We start from the raw sequence: 27,661 nt of genomic DNA, 5'->3' as shown, positions 1-27,661 counted from the left end.
CTTCTTGATGGATTATACCTTTTATTAACATATAGTTTCCTTCTTTATCTCTTATGACATCTTTGCATTTTAAAGTCTATTTTATCTGATATATGATATTAATACAGCTACTCCTGTTTTTTTCTGTTATTGCTTGCATGGAACATCTTTTTACATCCATTTCAGTGTCCATGAACAAGGTTTTTTTTAGAACACAGTCACATTCATTTACATATTGTCTGGTGCTTCTGTGCTACAGTGGAAGAGTTGAGTAGCTGTGACAAGTTTCATTTGGTATCATCTTCCTTCTCTCTGACCACCTTCCTTTAACATTTCTGAAAGGATAACTCTGCTGTGTTTTGGATTCCTGTATTTTATGCATGATTGTTCCATAAACTCATAACTTCTCTAACAAAAAATCAAACTGACAAACTAACAGAATAATGTAAAAGTGTTACATCACCAATTAAAAGACAGAGGTTGGCAGAAGTGATATATAAAATATTAAATGAAAACTCTAGGACTATAAAAAATTTTTAAATAAATATGATCCAACTCTATGCTGTCTAGATGAGACTTTACTAAAGAGACAGAACAAAAATAGACTGAGTGTGAAAAAATGGAAAATGTTTATCCTGTCAAATAGGGAACTAAAGTCAGCTGGGGTGGCTACATAAATATCAGAAGACAAAATGAACTTTAAGACCAATACACCTATAAGAGGATAAAAAGGAATTAGGTATTGGTAAAAGATCAAGCCATCAATAATATATAACAAATATGAACATATAAGCACAAAACCAAAGAGTCCAATAATATATGAAGGAATAACTGAAGGAAATGAAAGCAGAAATAGACAGTTACACAGTAATAGTTACTAGCTTCTATATCCAACATTTGATAACGGATGGAGCTACTAGGCAGAAAATCATTAGGGAAATAGAACATTATAAAAAAACTTGACCTAACATACAAATATGGAATACTTAAACCAAGTACATTAAAATACAAATTATTCTCAAGTACACATGGAGCCTTCTTGAAAACAGACCATAAGTTAGGGTGCAAAGCATGTCTCAATAAATTTGAAAAGACTGAAATTATAAAGACAATAAATTTGAAAAGACTGGCCACAAATGAAAGAGGCTAGAAATCAATGGCAGGTGAAAAGCTGGAAAATTCTCAAATATGTGAAAATTTTAAAACACATTTATTTTACAAAGAAGTCAATTAAATTACTTCAAAGGAAATTAGAAAATATTCTGAGGTAAATAAAAATGACAAAAAACAACAAACTTAAGGGAATCAGGGAAAATAATTCTCAGAGAGAAATTTATACATGCAAATGCCTACAATTATTATTAAAAAGAATGGTCTCAAATCAATAAACTGTCTTTTCATAACTGAAGGGTCTAGAAAAGAGGAAACTAAACTTAAAGCTAGAACATGTAACCCATAATAAATATAGAGTAGCAACAGAAAAAATGAGAATATGAAAACAACACAGAATCAAGAAAACCAAAATTTGTTTCTTGGAAAAGATCAATAAACTGATCATCATTCAGCTAGACAAACCAAGAAAACAAGAAATAAGGATCAAATGGGTAAAATAAGAAATGAAAATGACATTACTACACATTTTAAAGACATAAAAGTATTACAAAAGAATATTATGAACAATTGGCCTCCAACAAATTAGATAACCTGGATAAAACAGACAAGTTCCAAGAAGCATACAAACCAACAAAACTCATTAAGAAGAAATAGAAAATGAGAATGGAACTAGAACAAGAGATTGACTCAGTAATCTAAAACTTCCCAGCAAAGAAAATTCCAGGATCAGATGTTTCATTGGTGAATTGCATTAAATATTTAAAGAAGAATTAACACCAATATTGCTAACTCATTTATTAAGGCCATTATTATCCTGACAGCAAACCTTCCATAAGAAAACTACAGACCAACAGCTATTCTTAATTCGTATGTAAAATCCTGAACATATTTGCAAACCAAATCCAACACCATGTTTACATAATTATACAGGATGACCAAGGAGGATATTATCCCAAGAATTCACCAGTCATTCACTATATAAAATCAAGCAATAAAAACTTACTGTAAAGCCACAGTGATTGAAACAATGTGGTAATGGTGCAGCAATAGACAGGCAGATAATTGGAAAAAAATAAAAAGAAGTTTTACATACAATACCAAAAGTCATAACTTGTGAAAGAAAAATAAAAGTTCAATCTCATTAAAATAAAATTAAAATAAAAAGCTCTTCTGGAAGTTCACTGTTTAAAAAATGAAAATTAAGCTACAGACTAGGGGAAACACATGCAAAACATATGATCTGGTAAATCCGACTTATCATTCTGATATATCCAAGATGCAGAAGGAACACTTAAAACTCAACAATTAGAAAAGAAAAAAACTCAATTTAAAAGTGAGCAAAAGGTCTCAATGGTCACTTCCCCCAAGATGATATACAGATGACAATCATATGAGCAAATTTTCCTCATATGTCGTTAGGGAAAGGCAATGTTAAAAAACAAAGATACATTACGACATACCTATTCGAATAGAAATCCCCAAAGTTGACAAATCCAAATGCTGACAAGGATGTGCGGCAACAGGAGCTCTCATTCATTGGTGGGAATGCAAAATGGTGCAGCCACCTGGAAAGACTCTCCTGTTAAACACAGGCTCACCACACTCCCCAACATGTGTGCTCCTAAGTTTGTACCAAACTAAGTTGAAAACCTATGTCCACACACAACTTTTCCAAGAATTCTTGTAGAAGTTTTATCCATAATTGCCAAAAAAACTGGAAGTAACCAACCAGCCCTTCAATAGGTGCCTGGATAAACAATCTGAGGAACATGCACACAATGGAGTGTTAAACAGAGATCCAAAGATACAAGCTATCCAGGCAGGAACAGACAGGGAGGAAACTTGAATGCACATTGCCAAGTGCAAGAACCCGGTCTAGAGAAGCCTAGGTACCATTACCAATGAGAAGACGTTCCTGAAGAGGTGTACCATAGAATCAGTAAGAAAGAAGTTCAGTGTTCACCAGGGTTTCAGGGGGAGGGAAAGAAGGATGAATTGGTGGAATGCCTGTCATTTTTAGGTGAGTGAAAGCATTCTGTACAACACAAAAATGGACACATGTCCTTAGGCATCTGTCAAAACCAAAGAACTATACAACAAAGAGAGTAAACTCTAGTGTAACTCTAGTTAATAAAAGTGCATCAGTATTGGCTCAACAAATGTAAAAAATGTACCACAGTAATGCAAATGTTAATAAAAAGAAATTTGTGCACAGGTTACAGAGAGTGATACCAGAACTAACTGTACTTTCAGCAAAGTTTTTCCATAAACTTAAAAGTGGTCTGAAAAATGAATACTATTGTCAGAAACTAGAACATAGGTTACCAAGTGGCTGTAGGACATGGGGAGTTAATGCTTAATTTGTATGAGGTTTCTGTTTGGGGTGATAGAAAACTTTAGGTAGTGGATGCTAGTGACAACATTGTGAATGTAATTAACACCACTGAATTGTATATTTGACAGTGGATAAAACTGCAAATATTAGGTTGTATACATGTTATCTAAACAAAAATTTTTAAATTAGAGAACCATGCAACACAAACAGTGAACTCCAATGAAAACAATGGACTACTGTTAACAGTATGATTATAATAATACTATAGCACATTAATGCAAAGTATTAATGATAGGAAAAAACCAAGTGTGCAGAAGGTGTATATGGGAACTCTCCACTTTATGAAAAATTTTTCTGTAAACCCTCAATTCTCTAATACGTTTTTTAAATTAAGAAAGCAAAAGAAAATGCAACATTAATTCAACAAAGGAAAAAAAGTGATTACATCCTTGCTGCAGAAAACCTACTTGACAAAATCTAATATATTTTCATGATCAAACATGAAACAAACCAGTGAACAAAACTAGGAATACATAGCTAGTATCAAACTCCATTGTTAAAGACTGAAAGCTTTCTTCACAGATCAGGAATAAATAAAAAATGCATACTTTTGCACTTTTATTCATCATTGTCCTAGATGTGCAACCCAGAGCAATTAGCCAAGAAAATGAATGAAAATGCCCCCATACTGGAAAGGAAGAAGTAAAACTCTCTGCATTGCAAGATGACATGATTTATAAATAAAAGATTCTCTAAAATTGACAAAAATACTGTGAAAGCTAATAAAAAATGTTTGCAAACTTATACAAAAATCACTTGTATTTCTATATGCTCATGACACACAATTTGAAAAGGTAATGGATAGTACTATAAGAAATGCAAAAGGGAATTGTGCAGGCTGAAAGGAAGGGACACTAAACAATTGACTGAAACCGCATGAAGAAATAAAGATTTCCAGTAAAGATCACACAGTGAATATAAATACCAATACTACTGTAATTTTGATTTGTAACTCCACTGTTCATTTTCTGGAGGATCTAAAATACATAAAATGTAATGATAGAGGCGGGGCAAGATGGTGGACTGGTGAGCTGTATGTTTTAGTTACTCCTCCAGGAAAGCAGGTAGAAAGCCAGGAACTGCGTGGACTGGACACCACAGAGCAATCTGACTTTGGGCATGCTTCATACAACACTCATGAAAATGTGGAACTGCTGAGATAAGCGAAATCTGTAAGTTTTTGCGGCCAGGGGACCTGCGCCCCTCCCTGCCAGGCTCAGTCCCGTGGGAGGAGGGGCTGTCAGCTCCGGGAAGGAGAAGGGAGAACTGCAGTGGCAGCCCTTATCGGAAACTCATTCTACTGATCCAAACTCCAACCATAGATAGACTGAGACCAGACACAAGAGAATCTGAGAGCAGCCAGCCCAGCAGACAGGAGACAGACATAGAAAAAAACAGCACGAAAAACTCCAAAATAAAAGCGGAGGATTTTTGGAGTTCTGGTGAACATAGAAAGGGGAAGGGCAGAGCTCAGGCCCTGAGGCTCATATGCAAATCCCGAAGAAAAGCTGATCTCTCTGCCCTGTGGACCTTTCCTTAATGGCCCTAATTGCTTTGTCTCTTAGCATTTCAATAACCCATTAGATCTCTGAGGAGGGCCTTTTTTTTTTTAATCCTTTTTTCTTTTTCTAAAACAATTACTCTAAGAAGCCCAATACAGAAAGCTTCAAAGACTTGCAATTTGGGCAGGTCAAGACAAGAGCAGAACTAAGAGAGCTCTGAGACAAAAGGCAATAATCCAGTGGCTGAGAAATTTCACTAAACACCACAACTTCCCAAGAAAACGGGGGTGTCCGCTCACAGCCATCATCCTGGTGGATAGGAAACACTCCTGCCCATCGCCAGCCCCATAGCCCAGAGCTGCCCCACACAACCCAGTGTGACGGAAGTGCTTCCAATAACAGGCACACACCACAAAACTGGGCGTGGACATTAGCCTTCCCTGCAACCTCAGCTGATTGTCCCAGAGTTGGGAAGGTGGAGCAGTGTGAATTAACAAAGCCCCATTCAGCCATCATTTCAGCAGACTGGGAGTCTCCCTACACAGCCCAGCAGCCCAGAACCGCCCTGGGGGGACGGCACTCACCTGTGACATAGCACAGTCATCCCTCAACAGAGGACCAGGGAGTGCACGGCCTGGAAGAGGGACCCACTTGCAAGTCTCAGGAGCCATACACCAATACCAAGGACTTGTGGGTCAGTGGCAGAGACAAACTGTGGCACGACTGAACTGAAGGATTAGACTATTGCAGCAGCTTTAAAACTCCAGGATCACCAAGGAGACTTGATTGTTAGAGCCACCCCCACTCCCTGACTGCCCAGAAACACGCCCCATATACAGGGTGGGCAACACCAAGTACACACGCAAGCTTGGTACACCAATTGGACCCCACAAGACTCACTCCCCCACTCACCACAAAGGCAATGCAGGGGAGAACTGGCTTGTGGAGAACAGCTGGCTCGTGGACGCCACCTGCTGGTTAGTTAGAGAAAGTGTACTCCACGAAGCTGTAGATCTGATAAATTAGAGATAAGGACTTCAATTGGTCTACACATCCTAAAAGAACCCTATCAAGTTCAGTAAATGCCAAGAGGCCAAAAACAACAGAAAATTATAAAGCATATGAAAAAACCAGACGATATGGATAACCCAAGCCCAAGCACCCAAATCAAAATATCAGAGGAGACACAGCACCTAGAGCAGCTACTCAAAGAACTAAAGATGAACAATGAGACCATAGTACAGAATACAAAGGATATCAAGAAGACCCTAGAAGAGCATAAAGAAGACATTGCAAGACTCAATAAAAAAAATAGATGATCTTATGAAATTAAAGAAACTGTTGACCAAATTAAAAAGATTCTGGACACTTATAGTACAAGACTAGAGGAAGCTGAACAACGAATCAGTGACCTGGAAGATGACAGAATGGAAAATGAAAGCATAAAAGAAAGAATGGGGAGAAAAACTGAAAAAATCGAAACGGACCTCAGGGATATGATAGATAATATAAAACATCCTAATATAAGACTCATTGGTGTTCCAGAAGGGGAAGAAAAGGGTAAAGGTCTAGGAAGAGTATTCAAAGAAATTGTTGGGGAAAACTTCCCAAATCTTCTAAACAACATAAATACACAAATCATAAATGCTCAGCGAACTCCAAATAGAATAAATCCAAATAAACCCACTCCAAGACATATTCTGATCACACTGTCAAACACGGAAGAGAAGGAGCAAGTTCTGAAAGCAGCAAGAGAAAAGCAATTCACCACATACAAAGGAAACAGCATAAGACTAAGTAGTGACTACTCAGCAGCCACCATGGAGGCAAGAAGGCAGTGGCATGATATATTTAAAATTCTGAGTGAGAAAAATTTGCAACCAAGAATACTTTATCCAGCAAAGCTCTCCTTCAAATTTGAGGGAGAGCTTAAATTTTTCACAGACAAACAAATGCTGAGAGAATTTGCTAACAAGAGACCTGCCCTACTGGAGATACTAAAGGGAGCCCTACAGACAGAGAAACAAAGAAAGGACAGAGAGACTTGGAGAAAGGTTCAGTACTACAGAGATTCGGTATGGGTACAATTAAGGATATTAATAGAGAGAGGGGAAAAATATGACAAACATAAACCAAAGGATAAGATGGCTGATTCAAGAAATGCCTTCACGGTTATAACGTTGAATGTAAATGGATTAAACTCCCCAATTAAAAGATATAGATTCGCAGAATGGATCAAAAAAAATGAACCATCAATATGTTGCATACAAGAGACTCATCTTAGACACAGGGACACAAAGAAATTGAAAGTGAATGGATGGAAAAAAATATTTCATGCAAGCTACAGCCAAAAGAAAGCAGGTGTAGCAATATTAATCTCAGATAAAATAGACTTTAAATGCAGGGATGTTTTGAGAGACAAAGGAAGGCCACTATATACTAATAAAAGGGGCAATTCAACAAGAAGAAATAACAATCGTAAATGTCTATGCACCCAATCAAGGTGCCACAAAATACATGAGAGAAACACTGGCAAAACTAAAGGAAGCAATTGATGTTTCCACAATAATTATGGGAGACTTCAACACATCACTCTCTCCTATAGATAGATCAACCAGACAGAGGACCAATAAGGAAATTGAAAACCTAAACAATATGATAAATGAATTAGATTTAACAGACATATACAGAACATTACATCCCAAATCAACAGGATACACATACTTTTCTAGTGCTCATGGAACTTTCTCCAGAATAGACCATATGTTGGGACATAAAACAAGTCTCAATAAATTTAAAAAGATTGAAATTATTCAAAGCACATTCTCTGACCACAATGGAATACAATTAGAAGTCAATAACCATCAGAGACTTAGAAAATTCACAAATACCTGGAGGTTAAACAACACACTCCTAAACAATCAGTGGGTTAAAGAAGAAATAGCAAGAGAAATTGCTAAATATATAGAGACGAATGAAAATGAGAACACAACATACCAAAACCTATGGGATGCAGCAAAAGCAGTGCTGAGGGGGAAATTTATAGCACTAAACGCGTATATTAAAAAGGAAGAAAGAGCCAAAATCAAAGAACTAATGGATCAACTGAAGAAGCTAGAAAATGAACAGCAAACCAATCCTAAACCAAGTACAAGAAAAGAAATAACAAAGATTAAAGCAGAAATAAATGACATAGAGAACAAAAAAACAATAGAGAGGATAAATATCACCAAAAGTTGGTTCTTTGAGAAGATCAACAAGATTGATAAGCCCCTAGCTAGACTGACAAAATCAAGAAGAGAGAAGACCCATATAAACAAAATAATGAATGAAAAAGGTTTGACATAACTGCAGATACTGAAGAAATTAAAAAAATTATAAGAGGATACTATGAACAACTGTATGGCAACAAACTGGATAATGTAGAGGAAATGGACAATTTCCTGGAAACATAGGAACCACCTAGACTGACCAGAGAAGATATAGAAGACCTCAACCAACCCATCACAAGCAAAGAGATCCAATCAGTCATCAAAAATCTTCCCACAAATAAATGCCCAGGGCCAGATGGCTTCACAGGGGCATTCTACCAAACTTTCCAGAAAGAACTGACACCAATCTTACTCAAACTCTTTCAAAACATTGAAGAAAATGGAATACTACCTAACTCATTTTATGAAGCTAACATCAATCTAATACCAAAACCAGGCAAAGATGCTACAAAAATGGAAAACTACCGGCCAATCTCCCTAATGAATATAGATGCAAAAATCCTCAACAAAATACTTGCAAATCGAATCCAAAGACACATTAAAAAAATCATATACCATGACCAAGTGGGGTTCATTCCAGGCATGCAAGGATGGTTCAACATAAGAAAATCAATCAATGTATTACAACACATTAAAAATTCAAAAGGGAAAAATCAAATGATCATCTCAATAGATGCTGAAAAAGCATTTGACAAAATCCAACATCCGTTTTTGATAAAAACACTTCAAAAGGTAGGAATTGAAGGAAACTTCCTCAATATGATAAAGAGCATATATGAAAAACCCACAGCCAGCATAGTACTCAATGGTGAGAGACTGAAAGCCTTCCCTCTAAGATCAGGGACAAGACAAGGATGCCTGCTGTCACCACTGTTATTTAACATTGTGCAGGAAGTGCTAGCCAGGGCAATCCGGCAAGACAAAGAAATAAAAGGCATCCAAATTGGAAAAGAAGAAGTAAAACTGTCATTGTTTGCAGATGATATGATCTTATATCTGGAAAACCCTGAGAAATCGACGATACAGCTACTAGAGCTAATAAACAAATTTAGCAAAGTAGCAGGATACAAGATTAATGCACGTAAGTCAGTAATGTTTCTATATGCTAGAAATGAACAAACTGAGGAGACACTCAAGAAAAAGATACCATTTTCAATAGCAACTAAAAAAATCAAGTACCTAGGAATAAACTTAACCAAAGATGTAAAAGACCTATACAAAGAAAACTACATAACTCTACTAAAAGAAATAGAAGGGGACCTTAAAAGATGGAAAAATATTCCATGTTCATGGATAGGAAGGCTAAATGTCATTAAGATGTCAATTCTACCCAAACTCATCTACAGATTCAATGCAATCCCAATCAAAATTCCAACAACCTACTTTGCAGACTTGGAAAAGCTAGTTATCAAATTTATTTGGGAAGGGAAGATGCCTCGAATTGCTAAAGACACTCTAAAAAGGAAAAATGAAGTGGGAGGACTTACACTCCCTGACTTTGAAGCTTATTATAAAGTTGTCAAAACAGCATGGTACTGGCACAAAGATAGACATATAGATCAATGGAATCGAATTGAGAATTCAGAGATAGACCCTCAGATCTATGGCCAACTGATCTTTCATAAGGCCCCCAAAGTCACTGAACTGAGTCATAATGGTCTATTCAACAATTGGGGCTGGGAGAGTTGGCTATCCATATCCAAAAGAATGAAAGAGGACCCCTACCTCACACCCTACACAAAAATTAACTCAAAATGGACCAAAGATCTCAATATAAAAGAAAGTACCATAAAACTCCTAGAAGATAATGTAGGAAAACATCTTCAAGACCTTGTATTAGGTGGCCACTTCCTAGACTTTACACCCAAAGCACAAGCAACAAAAGAGAAAATAGATAAATGGGAACTCCTCAAGCTTAGAAGTTTCTGCACCTCAAAGGAATTTCTCAAAAAGGTAAATAGGCAGCCAACTCAATGGGAAAAAATTTTTGGAAACCATGTATCTGACAAAAGACTGATATCTTGCATATATAAAGAAATCCTACAATTCAATGACAATAGTACAGACAGCCCAATTATAAAATGGGCAAAAGATATGAAAAGACAGTTCTCTGAAGAGGAAATACAAATGGCCAAGAAACACATGAAAAAATGTTCAGCTTCACTAGCTATTAGAGAGATGCAAATTAAGACCACAATGAGATACCATCTAACACCTATTAGAGTGGCTGCCATTAAACAAACAGGAAACTACAAATGCTGGAGGGGATGTGGAGAAATTGGAACTCTTATTCATTGTTGGTGGGACTGTATAATGGTTCAGCCACTCTGGAAGTCAGTCTGGCAGTTCCTTAGAAAACTAGATATAGAGTTACCATTCGATCCAGTGATTGCACTTCTCGGTATATACCCGGAAGATCGGAAAGCAGTGACACGAACAGATATCTGCACGCCAATGTTCATAGCAGCATTATTCACAATTGCCAACAGATGGAAACAACCCAAATGTCCTTCAACAGATGAGTGGATAAATAAAATGTGGTATATACACACGATGGAATACTACGTGGCAGTAAGAAGGAACGACCTCGTGAAACATATGACAACATGGATGAACCTTGAAGACATAATGCTGAGCGAAATAGGCCAGGCACAGAAAGAGAAATATTATATGCTACCACTAATGTGAACTTTGAAAAATGTAAAACGAATGGTTTATAATGTAGAATGTAGGGGAACTAGCAATAGAGAGCAATTAAGGAAGGGGGAACAGTAATCCAAGAAGAACAGATATGCTATTTAACGTTCTGGGGATGCCCAGGAATGACTATGGTCTGTTAATTTCTGATGGATATAGTAGGAACAAGTTCACAGAAATGTTGCTATATTATGTAACTTTCTTGGGCTAAAGTAGGAACAGGTTGGAAGTCAAGCAGTTATCTTAGGTTAGTTGTCTTTTTCTTACTCCCTTGTTATGGTCTCTTTGAAATGTTCTTTTATTGTATGTTTTTCTTTTTTGTTTTCTTTTTGTTTTATTTTTTTTTCCATACAGTTGATTTAAAAAGGAAAAAAAGGTTAAAAAAAAAAAAAAAGGAAGAAAAAAAGGAAAAAAATATGTAGTGCCCCCTTGAGGAGCCTGTGGAGAATGCAGGGTTATTGGCCTGTCCCACCTCAATGGTTGCTAACATGACCACAGACATAGGGAACTGGTGGTTTGATGGGTTGAGCCCTATACCGTAGGTTTTACCCTTGGGAAGACAGTTGCTGCAAAGGAGAGGCTAGGCCTCCCTATAAGTGCGCCTAAGAGCCTCCTCCCGAATGCCTCTTTGTTGCTCAGATGTGGACCTCTCTCTCTAGCTAAGCCAACTTGAAAGGTGAAATCACTGCCCTGCCCCCCTACATGGGATCAGACACCCAGGGGAGTGAATCTCCCTGGCAACATGGAATACGACTCCCGGGGAGGAATGTAGACCTGGCATCGTGGGACGGAGAACATCTTCTTGACCAAAAGGGGGATGTGAAAGGAAATGAAATAAGCTTCAGTGGCAGAGAGATTCCAAAAGGAGCCAAGAGGTCGCTCTGGTGGGCACTCTTATGCACACTTTAGACAACCCTTTTTAGGTTCTAAAGAATTGGGGTAGCTGGTGGTGGATACCTGAAACTATCAAACTACAACCCAGAACCCATGAATCTCGAAGACAGTTGTATAAAAATGTAGCTTATGAGGGGTGACAATGGGATTGGGAAAGCCATAAGGACGACACTCCACTTTGTCTAGTTTATGGATGGATGAGTAGAAAAATAGGGGAAGGAAACAAACAAACAAACAGACAAAGGTGCCCAGTGTTCTTTTTTACTTCAATTGCTCTTTTTCACTTTAATTATTATTCTTGCTATTTTTGTGTGTGTGCTAAAGAAGGTGTCAGGGATTGATTTAGGTGATGAATGTACAACTATGTAATGGTACTGTGAACAATCGAAAGTACGATTTGTTTTGTATGACTGCGTGGTATGTGAATATATCTCAATAAAATGAAGATAAAAAAAAAAACTCAACAAAAGCAAAACAAATAACCCCATGTTAAAATGCACAAAGGCTCTGAACAGACACCCCACAGAGGCAGATATATAGATGACAAATAACATGATTAGATTCTCATCATGTCATTAGCAAAATGAAAACTGAAAGAAAAGGGATACCACTACAAACCTACTCAAATGGCTAAAATCCCAATATCTTAGAACTCCAAATATGGGGAGTATGAGGAGCAACAGAAACACGTGCTCACTGCTGGTGGGAATGTGAAATGGTACAGTCACTTTCAAAGACAGTTTGGCCATTTCTTATAAAGCTAAACAAAAGCTTAACACACAGTCAAGCACATGTGCTCCTAAGTATTTAGCCAAAAGAGTTGAAAAGTTATATCTACATGAAAACCTGCACAGGAATATTTATAACAGCGTTACTCAAAATTACCAAAAACTGGAAGTAACCAATATGCCCTTCAATAGGTGCATGGATAAACAATCTAATATACGCATACAATGCCACTGTATTCAGCAATCAAAAGAAATGAGCTAGCTAGCAAACCATTATTAACCTCTGAGAAACCTTAAATGCACATTACTAAGTGGAAAAAATACAGTCTGAAAAAGCCTAGAAAGTGTCAAATTGCAACCATATGATATCCTGGAAAAGGCGATAGTATAGAATCAGTAAAAAGTTCAGTGGGTGCAAGGGTTTAAGGGGGAGGGAGGGAAAAATGAATTGGCAGAGAACTTGGCAGTTTTAGGTGACTGAAACTATTCTGTGTGTTACTATCATGGTTACATGATCTTACGTTATTTCTTAAAACCCACAGAACTATAAAACACAAAGAGTAAACTGTAATGTAAACCGGAGACTTTAGTTGATAACAATGCATCTATATTGGTTCATCAACTATGAAAAATGTACCACACTAAAGAAAGATGTGAATAAAAAGAGAACAGTGTGCAGAGGCTGTAGAGAAGGCATATTGGAAGGAAATGTACTTTCTGACCTATTTTTCTTAAAAGTGCTCTGAAAAATAAAGCCTATTGACACAAACTAGAATACATCTTACAACGGCGTAGAGAAGGTGAGTTAATGCATAATTGGTTCTGAGCTTCTGTTTTGGGGTGATGGAAAAATCTGGGTAGTGGATGGTACTGAACACATTGTGAATGTAATTAACACCACTGAAATGTACATTTTAATGAGGTTAAAACAGAAAATTTTAAGTTGTACATATATTACCAGAATAAAATTTTAAAAATCACAATCTACAACACAAACTATAGACTACAGTTAACACTATAATTATATTAATACAGTTTAATCTCTTGTAACAAACCACATTAAAGAAAATTATTAATACGGACATCTACCTTTGTGACAGGGATATATGGGGAACTCTGCATTCAAGTATGATTTTTCTATAAACCTAAAACTTCACTGATAACAAAGTTTTATAAAATATTCTATTAAACAGTAATTTGCAACATTAATTCAACAAAGTAAAAAAAAAGATGAAAATGTCAATTGTTGCGGAAAAAACATTTGACTAGATCCAATACCCTTTCATGATTAAAAACAAACAGGTAAACAGGAATGAGGAATACAGACCTAGCATGGTACTCAATGGTGAAAGACTGAAAGCCTTCCTGAAAGGATAAGGAACAAATCAAAGATGCCTGCTTTCATCATTGCTGCTAATCATTGTCCTGGATGTATAAGCCAGAGCAAATAAGAAAGAAAAGAAAGAAGTATCCCAGTTGGAGAGGAAGAAGATAAACTATCTCTATTGCAGATGACATGATTTATATATAAAAATCCTCTAGAATTCACATCCTTGGGGGCTAATAAACAACTATCTGCAAAGTTGCACAAAAATATGTTGTATTCTATACCAGAAAAACAAAAAATCTGAAAAGGAAATGGATAAAACAATTTATTTTACAAAAGCATCCAAAAAACAAAACAAAACAAAACAAAAAACAAAAAACAAAGTGCTTAGAAAGAAATTTAACCAAGGAGGAACAAGATTTGGAACCTGAAAACTGCAAAACATTGCTGAAATACATTAAAGAGGGGGAATACAGAAGATGTTTTAGGAAGTTAAAATTAGTGAAAACCCATTTAATCCAATTACTGGTTCATGAGAAATGGTTAAACATTGCAGCTATTGCAGCTATGTCAATAGAAAATGAGATGAGTATAACAGTTAAATTTTAAAAATATTTTTGATTACTTCATATCAATAAATTAAAGAATTAATATTAAATACTGGAATTGTTATAAATTTTTCAAATTAAAATAGTGATTTTTCTTAAATTACACCTAGTTCCCAATTTTTCAATAGTTTTCAGTTCTTTAACACTGCAGGAAAAACAGCCTATTAAAACTTAAGAAGAGCATGTAAAAGGAGACACCCATGACCCCTTTCTCCTCAGGTTTCAAGAGGTCTCCTCCTGCACTGATGTGTCCCCACCTTTCACAACCGAAAGGTCCCAACACTTTCTACATTTGTTCCATGGTTGCATATGTTTCCCATCCTGTCTGAATCTACCAGAACTTCTAACTCAGAGACGATGCGGAATTGGGAAAACACACTGCGGCAGGCCACGATGTCCAGCCTTTAAGGCCTTCGATGCATGAAAACGTGGATGAGCCTTGCTGAACTATTCCAGGAGAAAGTAAAGAATAAACACCATGGGAACAGTGCAGAAAAACAAAGGGGCTGTGTTCCCCATTTAAGAAAAATCATCTTAGAAAAACCACAACAAAGCCCTTCCTCAACATCGGCTGTAGGAACAGGAAGCTTTTCACTCACTGTGGACACGGCCCGAGTCGTCCCAGAGCCGCAGGGGCCTCTCCCAACAGCCCACGGAGGAGGCGCTGGAGTCCTCGGGGCCAACACGCAGGTGTCCTGGAACGGGATGTGGACGAGAAAAGCACAAACAAAGAAGATCTGAAGAAAGATCGGGCTGTAATTAACAATAATGCACCTCTTTTGGCTTATCAATTGTAACAAATGTACCATGCTGATGTAAAATGATGTAACCAACTGCATCTTAGTTACATGATATATCTCTGGGCTATTTATAGAAATTATTAAAAGCTGAAACTATTCTCAGGTAAACATTTATTACAAAACACTTATATTTCTTAAAACATTTTTAAAACCATTCCTGCTATTAATTACTATTAATTCCCTCTGTTATCTCTCATATTGTTGTTTTTATTTAATAGTATTAATGACAAAAATTTAAAAAATGGGGAAATAGAGAATATCAAATAAAAACCTTCCGCACATATTTTAAGTTTAAGTATCAATGGATAGCTTTTGATGCTGTTCTGCTTTACTTGGGTTCTGTGTTCACTCTCTAAACAGCTGGTCTTCACCGACCAGAGACAAAAGTTTCAGATATAAGAGAATATATTTCATATCATATTTGAACATATTCAAACAACTGGTTTGTCAAAAAAAAATTAAAAGTCTAATGACAAGTTGATTCATGGTGACTGCCTCACTTCTTCCAAAAAAGTCTTCATTTTGTTTCCATGTTCACTTTTTACGATAATCGATCAGAATGAAATTAATTGCAACTCAAATACTCAAAGATTGAAAGAATGGCACCAGACTTTGTGGATGCGAAGATTCAATGTATCATCATGACACTGTCTCAATAGAAGTGTTTAAAATACATTAAAATTTACAATTTCCTAGATGATGCTTTGCAGAAAGCTACAAACTAAGAGAACCAAAAGTGTCAGAATACTTTACAAGTGATTTTAAATGTTGCTAGGTTTTTTCCTAAAAACCATTTACCACTTTTATGATCACAAGGACTTACTGCAAAGACAAACCAGGAAATGTTTTGAATTTATGTGAACATAGCAAATCATGTAGCTAATGGTACAAAGGATCTGTGTCTTATTTATGGAGCACAATTCAAAATAACATACAGTGCTATTAAGAAAATTGTGTTAGAGCTGAAATATGAATGAGGATGTAAGAAGCAATACACTTTCATCACCTTTTGATTTTACAACAGTAGTCCACAGTGAACAAATACATCAGAATATAAAGGATACCCATGTAGAATAATGCCACCAAATAGGAGAAAGATTTACTAACCCTATTGAAATCAAAGAGGAAAAAGGATATAGTCTAGCTTAGGAAATTATTAATGAACTTCAAGAAGATAACATTGGCATAAAAAATGCTCATAGCCAGACATATTATCAGGGAGCATCTATGGCAGGTATATAAAGATTTAGAAGCCATTATTTTCCCCAAATAAGAGTATGCCCCATCTGTTCCCTGCTCAGCTCAAAATCTCTATTTGATATGCAGAACTTCCATTTCTAAAACTTTATATATGACTGTGGTGGTTTGGAACTGTATGGACCCCAGAAATTCAACCAATTGTAAGGAGTACCTTGTGATGAGGTTATTTCAGTTAAGGCATGACCCAATGTGAGTATTAATCCTCATACTGGAATCCTTTATAAACAAATGTAATTCAGGCCATGGAAACAAGAATCTGAAAGCAATGAAACACAGAAGGGACAGGAGAGAACATCAGACACTGCCATGCGCCTTGCCATGTGACAGAGGAACAAGGATCAGCAGCAGCCGATCTTCAGGAAGAAAGCATCACCTGGAGGATGCCTTGATTTGGATATTTTCACAGCCAACAGTTTATTTAATTTTTTTCATTCTTCAGCTAAGATAGCAGAAGAGATGATTTATTGTACATGTTACATCGGACCACAACTGAGAACAGAACTGCTCCAGAATGTCACAGGTCCAGGGAAAAGTACCGAAAGGGAATGCTTTGATACAATCAAGGTGGGTCTCTCAGCGGTCTTTGTGGAAGTTGGACAATGTTGAAAGTTCTAGGTCTATTGAGAGAGCAGTTTGAGAAAGCAGCTTGCAGTCAACACCCTGTATCAGCAAACCCAGCCTCTGGCATTCCATATTTCTGCTCCCCAGGTCTCCACGGGGGCACACACTAATGGTTTAATTGGACCTCTGCCTCATCTTCTTTTTTTTTTAATATTCATTTTATCGAGATATATTCACATACCACGCAGTCATACACAACAAATCGTACATTCGATTGTTCACAGTACCATTACATAGTTGTACATTCATCACCAAAATCAATCCCTGACACCTTCATTACCACACACACAAAAATAACAAGAGTAATATTTAAAGTGAAAAAGAGCAATTAAAGTAAAAAAGAACACTGGGTACCTTTGTCTGTCTGTTTGCTTCCTTTCCCTATTTTTCTACTCATCCATCCATAAACTAGACAAAGGGGAGTGTGGTCCTTATGGCTTTCCCAATACCACTGTCACCCCTCATAAACTACATTTTTATACAATTGTCTTCAAGAATCATGGGTTCCAGGTTGTAGTTTGATAGTTTCAGGTATCCACCACCAGCTACCCCAATTCTTTAGAACCTAAAAAGGGTTGTCTAAAGTGTGCGTAAGAGTGCCCACCAGAGTGACCTCTAGGCTCCTTTTGGAATCTCTCTGCCACTGAAGCTTATTTCATTTCCATTCACATCCCCCTTTTGGTCAAGAAGATGTTCTCCGTCCCACGATGCCGGGTCTACATTCCTCCCCGGGAGTCATATTCAACGTTGCCAGGGAGATTCACTCCCCTGGGTGTCTGATCCCACGTAGGGGGGTGGGCAGTGATTTCACTTTCAAGTTGGCTTAGCTAGAGAGAGAGGGCCACATCTGAGCAAAAAAGAGGCATTCAGGAGGAGGCTCTTAGGCACAACCATAGGGAGGCCTAGCCTCTCCTTTGCAGCAACCGTCTTCCCAAGGGCAAATCCTGTGGTAGAGGGCTCAACCCGTCAAACCTCAGTCCCCTATGTCTATGGTCATGTTAGCAACCATGGAGGTGGGAGGGCTCAACCCATCAAACCTCAGTCCCCTATGTCTATGGTCATGTTAGCAACCATGGAGGTGGGGTAGGCGAATACCCCTGCATTCTCCACCAGCTCCTTAAGGGGGCTCTGCATTTTTTCCTTTTTTTCACTTTATTTTTGTTTAAATCAACTGCATGAAATAAAAAAAATTCAAAAAAAACATACAATGAAAGAACATTTCAAAGAGACCATAACAAGGGAGTAAGAAAAAGACAACTAACCTAAGCTAACTACATTGCTTCCAACATGTTTCTACTCTACTCCAAGAACGTAATCTAATATAGTAACATTATCTGTGAACTTGTTCCTACTATACCCATCAGAAATTAACAGACCATAGTCATTCCTGGGCATTCCCAGAACGTTAAATTTACCCACGATGGCTTATCTGTTCTTATTGGATTATTGTTCCCCCTTCCTTAATTACTCTCTATCGCTAATTCCCCTACATTCTACATTATAAACCATTTGTTTTACATTTTTCAAAGTTCACATTAGTGGTAGCATATAATATTTCTCTTTTTGTGCCTGGCTTATTTCACTCAGCATTATGTCTTCAAGGTTCATCCATGTTGTCATATGTTTCACGAGGTCGTTCTTTCTTACAGCCGCGTAGTATTCCATCGTGTGTATATATCATATTTTATTTATCCACTCATCTGTTGAAGGACAGTTGGGTTCTTTCCATCTCTTGGCAATTGTGAATAATGCTGCTATGAACATTGGCGTGCAGATATCTGTTCGTGTCACTGCTTTCCGATCTTCCGGGTACATATCGAGAAGTGCAATCGCTGGATCGAACGGTAACTCTATAACTAGTTTTCTAAGGAACTGCCAGACTGACTTCCAGAGTGGCTGAACCATTATACAGTCCCACAAACAATGAATAAGAGTTCCAATTTGTCCACATCCCCTCCAGCAATTGTAGTTTCCTGTTTGTTTAATGGCAGGCATTCTAATTGGTGTGAGATGGTATCTCATTGTGGTCTTAATTTGCATCTCCCCAATAGCTAGTGAAGCTGAACATTTTTTCATGTGTTTCTTGGCCATTTGTATTTCCTCTTCAGAGAACTGTCTTTTCATATCTTTTGCCCATTTTATAATTGGGCTGTCTGAACTATCGTCACTGAGTTGTAGGATTTCTTTATATATGCAAGATACCAGTCTTTTGTCAGATACATGGTTTCCAAAAATATTTTCCCATTGAGTTGGCTGCCTCTTTACCTTGTTGAGAAATTCCTTTGAGGTACAGAAACTTCTAAGCTTGAGGAGTTCCCATTTATCTATTTTTTCTTTTGTTGCTTGTGCTTTGGGTGTAAAGCCTAGGAAGTGGCCGCCTAATACAAGGTCTTGAAGATGTTTTCCTACATTATCTTCTAGGAGTTTTATGGTACTTTCTTTTATATTGAGATCTTTGGTCCATTTTGAGTTAATTTTTGTGTAGGGTGTGAGGTAGGGGTTCTCTTTCATTCTTTTGGATATGGATATCCAACTCTCCCAGCCCCATTTGTTGAAAAGACCATTATGACCCAGTTCAGTGACTTTGGGGGCCTTATCAAAGATCAGTTGGCCATAGATCTGGGGGTCTATCTCTGAATTCTCAATTCGATTCCATTGATCTATATGTCTATCTTTGTGCCAGTACCATGCTGTTTTGACAACTGTGGCTTTATAATAAGCTTCAAAGTCAGGCAGTGTAAGTCCTCCGACTTTGTTTTTCTTTTTTAGAGTGTCTTTAGCAATTCGAGGCATCTTCCCTTTCCAAATAAATTTGATAACTAGCTTTTCCAAGTCTACAAAGTAGGTTGTTGGAATTTTGATTGGGATTGCATTGAATCTGTAGATGAGTTTGGGTAGAAGTGACATCTTAATGACATTTAGCCTTCCTATCCATGAACATGGAATATTTTTCCATCTTTTAAGGTCCCCTTCTATTTCTTTTATAGAGTTATGTAGTTTCCTTTGTATAGGTCTTTTATATCTGTGGTTAAGTTTATTCCTAGGTACTTGATTTTTTTTAGTTGCTATTGAAAATGGTATCTTTTTCTTGAGTTTCTCTTCAGTTGGTTCCTTTCTAGCATATAGAAACATTACTGACTTATGTGCATTAATCTTGTATCCCGCTACTTTGTTAAATTTCTTTATTAGTTCTAGTAGCTGTATCATCGATTTCTCGGGGTTTTCCAGATATAAGATCATATCATCTGCAAACAATGACAGTTTTCCTTCTTCCTTTCCAATTTGGATGCCTTTTATTTCTTTGTCTTGCCAGATTGACCTGGCTAGCACTTCCAGCACAATGTTGAATAACAGTGGTGATAACGGGCATCGTTGTCTTGTTCCTGATCTTAGAAGGAAGGCTTTCAGTCTCTCACCATTGAGTACTATGCTGGCTGTGGGTTTTTCATATATGCTCTTTATCATAGTGAGGAAGTTTCCTTCAATTCCTACCTTTTGAAGTGTTTTTATCAAAAAGGGATGTTGGATTTTGTCGAATGCTTTTTCAGCATCTATTGAGAGGATCATTTGATTTTTTCTCTTTTGATTTGTTAGTATTGCATACTAAAAGATTTATGAAAGATGTTATATGATCTTTGTGACTTGTTTCAAAAGAATACGGGAGAGAAGGATTTCAGCCAGGGTACAGGTAAAAAAAATACTGGCTCAGCGTTGATAATTGTTGAAGCTTGGAGAATGGTACATAGAAATTCAAGTTACTATTTTTCTACTTTTATATGTTTCATATTTTTCATAGTAGAAAGATACAAAATAAAATTTTAGTTTGGACAAAATTTTTTTCTATTTAAGATTGTCACATTTTCTTTGTATTTTCTTTTATATATTTGAAGGCTATGTTATCTGGTATTTTGTATGATCATAAGTGTAGAATTAAATTGTGACTAACAAAAAAAAAATACCACATGTTATCAGGAGATAGGAAGAGGGCAGAGATTGGAAATTTAATCCTGAAGGAGAACAGAATATTCAATAAGATTGATTGTAAAGATCCAGAAATGGATATTACAATATTATCTGATGGTAGCACAATATCGTCAAGTATAATCAACAAAGTTGAGTGTGAATGTGGTTGAAAGAGGAAGGCTAGGGGCATGTAGGACACCAGAAGGAAAGATAAGAAGATAAAAACTGAGATTATATAATTTAGCGAAACCTTGAGTGGACAGTGATGGTGATTAAATGAACAAATACAAGAAAGTTATTACGTGAGGGAGAACAAATGAATGTCAACATTACAAGGTGTTAAAAATAGTATGGTATTTGGAAAATATAATTAACACAAATGATGGTATATAGTTAACAGTAACACTGTAATGTTCCTTCACTAACTGTAACAAAGGCAATACACCAAAGTGAAATGGCAGTAAGGGAGGGGTGTGGGATTCTTGTTCCTCCTCCATTTTTTTCCTTTCTTCCTCTTCTTTCTTTGTGGAAGAAATGGAAATGTCCTCATATAGATTGTGGTGGTAAACACATAAATATGTGATTGTACTGGCAGAGACTGATCTTTCCCTTAGGATGGATTGTGGGTCTGTAACTAAAACTCTTTAAAAAAATAAACAAAAACACAAGTGTCACAGAAGATGTGAGGAGAGAGAGAGATACCTATTTGCTGTTGGTAGGGAACTAGCAGCCCCTCTATAGGGCCATGAAGTGGTTCCACAGAAGGCTAAATATATATCTGCCAGGTGATCCTGCAACCCTGTTATTAGGTATACACTTGGAAGAACTCAAAGCAGGGACATGAAGAGACATTTTCACACTGGTGTTTATGGCAGATTATTCACAGCTTGCAATAGGTAGAGGTGGGCTAAGGATACATCAACTGATGAACGGAAGGGTGAACTGGTGTGTGTACATACGATGGAACAGAGTGGCTGCAGGAAACAATGAAGTGGTGAGGCATGCAACTATGTGAATGAACCCTGAGGGCATTATATTGAATGCAATAAGCCAGAAACAAAAGGACACATATTGTGTGGTCTCACTAACATCAACTAATTATAATGAACAAACACTGAGAATTAGATATGAGAGCACAGCTTTTCAGGGGATACAAAATGGGCAGAGATAGGGCAACTGGTGTTTATGGAGTTCAAAATGTCCAATAAGGCTCACTGTAAAGGTTCCTAAATTGTGAGCTCTTTCAGCACTGACATCTATTCCTCAGTTTTAGCTATTTCTATATTCTGAGATGCATTATATAGATACTCGTTTTTATTTTCTAATGTATTGAAACAGTTAGAAGTAAATAACCTGCATCTGTTGAATAGTAATCCAGAAGACTTGATTCTAGATGGTAACTGGTAACTATATAGCTTATATCATGTGACCATGTGATAGTGAAAACCTGCTGACTGACACTCCCCTTAACCAGTGTATGGCTGATGAATAATAAAATAATGACAAAAATGTATAAATAATAGGAAGGATGCGGGTATGTGGTGGTTTTAGTGATCTTAATTTCTTTTTCTTTTTTTTTATATTTTTTCTTCATTTTGGAGTAATGAAAATATTTGGAAATTGACAGTGCTAATGAACGCACAACTATACCTTGATACTATGTGCCTCTGCTTGTATACTCTGTATTACATGGATAAAACTCCATTAAGATAAATAAATAAATAAAAATGACTGTGAGGCCAGGGGAGTGAATCTCCCTGGCAACGTGGAATGACTCCCGGGGAGGAATGTAGACCCGGCATCGTGGGACGGAGAACATCTTCTTGACCAAAAGGGGGATGTGAAAGGAAATGAAATAAGCTTCAGTGGCAGAGAGATTCCAAAAGGAGCCGAGAGGTCACTCTGGTGGGCACTCTTACACACAATATAGACAACCCTTTTTAGGTTCTAATGAATTGGAATAGCTAGCAGTAAATACCTGAAACAATCAAACTACAACCAGTAGCCTTGAATCTTGACAACAATTGTATAAAAATGTAGCTTATGAGGGGTGACAAGGGGATTGGGAAAGCCATAAGGACCACACTCCACTTTGTCTAGTTTATGGATGGATGAGTAGAAAAATAGGGGAAGGAAACAAACAGACAAAGGTACCCAGTGTTCTTTTTTACTTCAGTTGCTCTTTTTCACTCTAATTATTATTCTTGTTATTTTTGTGTGTGTGCTAATGAAGGTGTCAGGGATTGATTTGGGTGATGAATGTACCACTATGTAATGGTACTGTAAACAATCGAAAGTACGATTTGTTTTGTATGACTGCATGGTATGTGAATATATCTCAATAAAATGAAGATTAAAAAAAAAAATGACTGTGAGGAAACGGCATCTGGATGCTCTCACTAACAGAAAAATAAAATAAAATAATATATTTAAAAATTGTAAAGAGTTCCTTTTTGGAATGATGGAAATGTTTTGGTGATGGACAGTGGGGATGGTAGCACAACACTGTGAATACAATTAACAACATTCATACATGAATATGATTAAAAGGGGAAAGATTAGAGTTGGTAACAGGAAAAAAATACAAAAAAGCTCTATGGAATTACTCTACGGAAAAGGTGAACACAAAACTACAATTATAAAAACGTGCTATTATCAACTTCAACAAATATAACATACCAATGCCAGGTGTTTATGGTAGGGTGGTATGTGGGAATCCCATATTCTAAGATTGTTCTATAAAACCCACAAGTCTCTAATTAAAAAATATATATATATCGTGAAACCTGGTATAACGTGCAATATTGTCTTCCATCATATTAACAAACAACAAAAAACACACAAGCTTTCCAAGTTCAATTTCATTCATAAAGAAACTTACTTGAGTCTGGCCAAGTTCTTTGGAGAGTTTGATATAGGAATTCTTACTTCTTTGGAATGGACCAGGTTCTTGGTTAGGAGGTGCTGAGTGAAGATGAACCGCTATTTTTGCACTGAAGAGAGAACAAATGTAATGTATTTAGCTGCCTTTTAAAAATCATTAATTCTATTATAAACTTTAAAATATTATATATCACTTTTAAACTTCTGGTAGACATAAAGACCATCCTGAAAAGCATCCTTTTAAAAACTATTAATTTTAGGGGGGCAAGATGGCGGAGTGCTGAGGAGCAGAATTTCGTCTCTCCCCTAGAGCAGCTGGCAATTACCCAAGAACTATATGAAACAGTGTTTTCGGGGTCTCCAGTAACCAGCCACACATTGGACACAAGTTTGGAATTGGAGGAAAAGCTGAGATCGCAGCGAACATTGTAAGTTCCCCGGACCAGGGGTCTGGCGCCCCTCCCCACCCAGACCTCACAGACTGTCTTGCTGCCGGCTCCCTGAAAGGGGGGAAAAAAAACCAAAACACAGCAATCTGCTGAGGGCAAGAAGGGAGGCTCAACCCAGCCTCAACTGCAGAATTAATTACAAATTAATTAACTAACTTTGGGAGCTGGGGTGCTAAAGAAGGGCTGGGCTCCAAGAAGTGGGGGCACGTAAAAGCGGGCACCCATTCCCAGATTCCAAAAAAGCCATTTTTTTTTCCCCTACATTTTGTCCCTTCTGGCTTCTCACTGATCCCTTATCTTTTTGCATTTTAATAGCCCCTGGCAGGGGTGGAAATGAAGCGGTTGGAGAGTAATTATCAGACAATAGCCCAAAGCATATCTTTAAATGCTCTGTTCTGACACTGACAAAACTTCCAGGCTGGGGAAAGACGTTTAAAAGAGACTCTTCTTTTTTTTTTGCCCCTTTTTTCTTTTTCTTGATTTCTTTTCTACTTTTTTTTTTTTTTTTTTTTTTTAATCTAAAAGTAATGTATGTGGTTATTTTCTATCGGAAAGCCCAGGTTGAGGGACTAGGCTGGGCTTGGGGGAGACAGAGTACCCACAGTGTCTTTGAATTCCGTATTCACTACTGAAGGCCTCCACCCCCGACTTTAATTGGCAACTCAGGCTGACCAAGGAATCTACCTGGAGAGGCCCCAAAGAGGAGAGGGGAGAAGGGAATAGTGCCCCTGACAGACAACTGGAGTTCTGAGGATTGGGAGAGTGGAGGGAGGCCCAGCTCAACTGGCAGTACTCCTTCTGGGAATTCAGACCCCAGGGGCTGGAATTCAGATTCCGACTTCAGTCAGCCACGCCCTTGACAGGATCAGAGTCACCAGGAGAACTAAAGGCTCCACACCTCCTTACACTGGTGGGGGAGCTGCGGGCTGGCCAGCGCCACCTGCTGGACAGGAGAGGAAAAGAACCAATTCTAAAGGCCTCATAGGAGGGTCTCATTCTCTGGAAAACTCCATGCCCTCCCAGTGAGACCTGGGCCTCACTAGACTGGGAAAATCTGACTAGGGTCGACCATATCTGAGGAGACCCACTCACAAAAAGGTTACATAGAGGCAGAGCAAGAAACAGAAAAAACAAGAGGGGAAAAATTCTGATCAACTAAATAGAACCTAAGTTAGAGGTCTAGAATAAGCTGAACTGAATAACAGAGGCCAGAAAACAAAGCCAACCAACAAGAAAACCACTAGGTAAAAGACAGAAAACAAGCTCCAAAATAAACTAATCAAGAAAATCAGATGCCTAGACAACTTAAGATAACAAGCCATACAGGAAACACGAAAACATGGACCAGCCAAAGGAACAAACTAATAGCTCAGCTGAGACACAGGAGTGGAGGCAACTAATGCTAAATAAATTTGATGAAATGAAGGAAGATATAGCAAAAGAGCTGAAGGATATAAAGAAGACACTGGCTGACCATAAAGAAGAATTCATAAACTTAAAAAAACAAATGGCAGAACTCATGGGAATGAAGGCCACAATGGAGGAGATGAAAAACACAATGGAGGGACACAACAGTAGATTTGAACAGGCACAAGAAAGGATCAGTGAACTGGAAGGCAGGTCATTAGATTCATACACACAAAAGAACAGATGGTGAAAAAAATGGAAAAATATGAGCAGGGTCTTAGGGAGCTGAGTGACAACATGAAACACACAAATATACGTGTTATGGGTATCCCAGAAGGAGAAGAGAGGGGAAAGGGGGCAGAAAGAGTAATAGAAGACATAGTCACTGAAAATTTCCCAACTCTTATAAAAGACAGAAAATTAGAGATTCAAGAAGTACAACGTACCCCAAATAGAATAGATCCCAATAGACCTACTCCAAGACACTTACTGGTTAGATTGTCCAATGTCAAAGACAAAGAGAGGATTCTGAAAGCAGCAAGAGAAAAGCAATCCATCACATACAAGGGAAACTCAATAAGACTATGTACAGATTTCTCTGCAGAAACCATAGAGGCAAGAAGACAGTGGCATGATATATTTAAGATACTGAAAGAGAAAAACTGCCAACCAAGAATTCTATATCCAGCAAAACTTTCCTTCAAAAATGAGGGAGAGATTAAAACATTTTAAGACAAACAGACACTGACAAAGTTTGTGAATAAGAGACCGGCACTGCAAGAAATACTAAAGGGAGTGCTACAGGCTGATAGGAAAAGACAGGAGAGAGAGAGCTGGAGAAGAGTGCAGAAATGAAGATTATCAGGAAAGGTAAAAGGAGAGGAAAAAATAAGATATGACATATAAATTCCAAAAAACAAAATGGTAGTAGAAAGTACTGCCCTTACAGTAATAACACTAAATGTAAATGGATTAAACTCCCCAGTAAAAAGACACAGACTGACAGAATGGATTAAAAAACAGGACCCTAGGGACACAAAGAAACTGAAAGTGAAAGGATGGAAAAAAATATTTCATGCAAGCTACAGCCAAAAGAAAGCAGGTGTAGCAATATTAATCTCAGATAAAATAGACTTCAAATGCAGGGATGTTTTGAGAGACAAAGGAAGGCCACTACGTACTAATAAAAGGGGCAATTCAGCAAGAAGAAATAACAATCGTAAATGTCTATGCACCCAATCAAGGTGCCACAAAATACATGAGAGAAACACTGGCAAAACTAAAGGAAGCAATTGATGTTTCCACAATAATTGTGGGAGACTTCAACACATCACTCTCTCCTATAGATAGATCAACCAGACAGAAGACCAATAAGGAAATTGAAAACCTAAACAATCTGATAAATGAATTAGATTTAACAGACATATACAGGACATTACATCCCAAATCACCAGGATACACATACTTTTCTAGTGCTCATGGAACTTTCTCCAGAATAGATCATATGCTGGGACATAAAACAAGCCTCAATAAATTTAAAAAGATTGAAATTATTCAAAGCACATTCTCTGACCACAATGGAATACAATTAGAAGTCAATAACCATCAGAGACTTAGAAAATTCACAAATACCTGGAGGTTAAACAACACACTCCTAAACAATCAGTGGGTTAAAGAAGAAATAGCAAGAGAAATTGCTAAATATATAGAGACGAATGAAAATGAGAACACAACATACCAAAACCTATGGGATGCAGCAAAAG

At 37.3% G+C, this 27,661-nt stretch overlaps 1 long non-coding RNA gene across 1 annotated transcript in view; it reads right to left on the bottom strand.

Annotated features, from left to right (window-relative positions):
- Positions 1–27,661, bottom strand: part of LOC119507029 — a 62,407-nt gene that overhangs the window by 14,005 nt on the left and 20,741 nt on the right. The window contains exon 2 of the long non-coding RNA XR_005211108.1: positions 15,115–15,210. This is a non-coding gene — a long non-coding RNA (uncharacterized LOC119507029). The remainder of the gene's footprint in view (positions 1–15,114; positions 15,211–27,661) is intronic.

Source organism: Choloepus didactylus, chromosome 12, assembly GCF_015220235.1.
Source record: "Choloepus didactylus isolate mChoDid1 chromosome 12, mChoDid1.pri, whole genome shotgun sequence".
Classification (NCBI taxonomy): Eukaryota; Metazoa; Chordata; class Mammalia; order Pilosa; family Megalonychidae; genus Choloepus; species Choloepus didactylus.
Note: the sequence above shows the minus strand (reverse complement) of the source record. Positions and strands in the feature narration are given on the sequence as shown.